The sequence below is a fragment of the Nicotiana sylvestris genome, chromosome 5, assembly GCF_000393655.2.
Source record: "Nicotiana sylvestris chromosome 5, ASM39365v2, whole genome shotgun sequence".
Taxonomy (NCBI): domain Eukaryota; kingdom Viridiplantae; phylum Streptophyta; class Magnoliopsida; order Solanales; family Solanaceae; genus Nicotiana; species Nicotiana sylvestris.
The window spans coordinates 156,987,473-156,989,391 of NC_091061.1; positions in this window are offsets into that span (position 1 = coordinate 156,987,473).

A 1,919-nucleotide genomic window follows, 5' to 3' on the forward strand; every position below is an offset into this window, starting at 1 on the left:
ATTCGAAAACAATATTAATAAATAAAATTCATTTACCTTGCCAAACAGTATCATTTTTCCAGACGAGAAAGTATTGAACTTCAACGATGTTTATCACAATTTATATGATAATGACTTCAAGTTTATCAATATGGTAAGTGGGATATATTGTGGATTTTATCTCATCAATCTTTTAATTTGCTTTTATATGATTTGCTGAATGCTTATTACCACTTTTATATCTTTTTATAAAAGCCCCCACTTAGTTAATTGCTTCTAAGTAGAGTTGTCAATATGGGCGGGGGCGGGCTAGCCTATTCCACGTGGGCTTTAGCAATTGACGAGCTGGGCTGGGCTAGTCCACCATTTTGATGGGCCTTATAATAGTCAGCCCATCCCAACCCTATGTGAGTTGGGGGCTCCCACAGGCTGGCCCATCATTTTTTAAAATATAATTTTATATTTTTTTCTTTAAGTTCTAAACTAAAAAAAGATAACTATTTAAAAGTTACAAAAATCTTATTGGAAAAATTTCACAAAACTTAATAATTTTTTATATTGTTCTAATATCACAATAAATACTAAAAAAGTAAAAGAAAGGACTATATTTCATTCACTAAAAGTCAAAACTCAAAATAAATTATTCAATAGAACGTCCACGACGCTTATGGGATATCTAATATATTATCTTCATCAAACACATTTGAATCCGCTTGTGAGAATGTTGTCTTAACATCTTCACTTTCATCTACATCTACAATTCGTATATAATATTAATTAGTTAAATATTAAGAAAAATTAAAATTTTAAAACTAATTAACATTTTAAGACTTTGATCTTTTAATATGATGAGCTTAATAAACTTTAAGCTTGAGATATTTTTCTTGTTATTTTTTGTGCCATATACTTTTTATATTTTAAATACGTATTTTTATTAGGCCCACGGGCCGACCCAGCCTAGCCTCACGGGTCACGGGCTTACTCAGGCCGAGCTTAAAAGCCTCTTTTTAAATGGGCTCCGAAAATTCTAATCCAATCATACTAAACCACGGATTGGGCTGACCTAATGGGCCAAACCCATATTGACGGCTATACCTCTGAGTAATCAATCACAAGTAGGAAGCTTTTTTGGCTTTACATTTGGTTATTACAATATTTTTTAAAATTTACATCTTAAAATTAGACAATCGATCACAATTGCAACACAAGTAGATTCTCATAAGCATTCTTTTTTTCCTTGCTAAATTGAATGGTATGATTTACGAAGGTCCTTACAACGTTGTATTCCCTATTTTCCTTGTTCTTTTTATTTTTGTTCAACAGACAAGACGGCTATTAAGTTAATTACGAACTATGATAAACTCTTATTTGAAAGAGGTCACCAATGAACGCCCCAAATGATAAAAAAATTAAATGGATTTGGAACAGTCCTTCTACGTTAACTTATAATATATGGTAGAATTATAATATTTTAGTCCTACATTTCAACAATGAGTGACGGGTCTAGTGAAATGGACTGAGATGTGAAATTTGATACACAAGTTATCCCTAAGAGAGAGAGTTTCAAGTACAAAGGGTCTATTATCTAAGGAAATAGAGAGATAGACGAAGATGATACACATTGTATTGGAGCGGGGTGGATAAATTGGAGGCTCCCATCCGGTGTTTTTATGTGACAAGAATATGCCTCTTTAATGACAAATTTTACAGAGTGGTGGTTAGATCAACTATGTTGTATGGGGCTGAATGCTGGTTAGTCAAAAACTCGCATGTCCAAATATGAATGTAGCAGAGATGAGGATGTTGAGATGGATGTGTGAGCATACCAGGATGGATAGGATTAGGAATGAAGATATTCGGGCCAGAGTGGGAGTGTCTCCGGTGGAGGACAAGATGCGGAAAGCTAGACTTAGATGGTTTGAGCATGCGAAAAGGAGAAA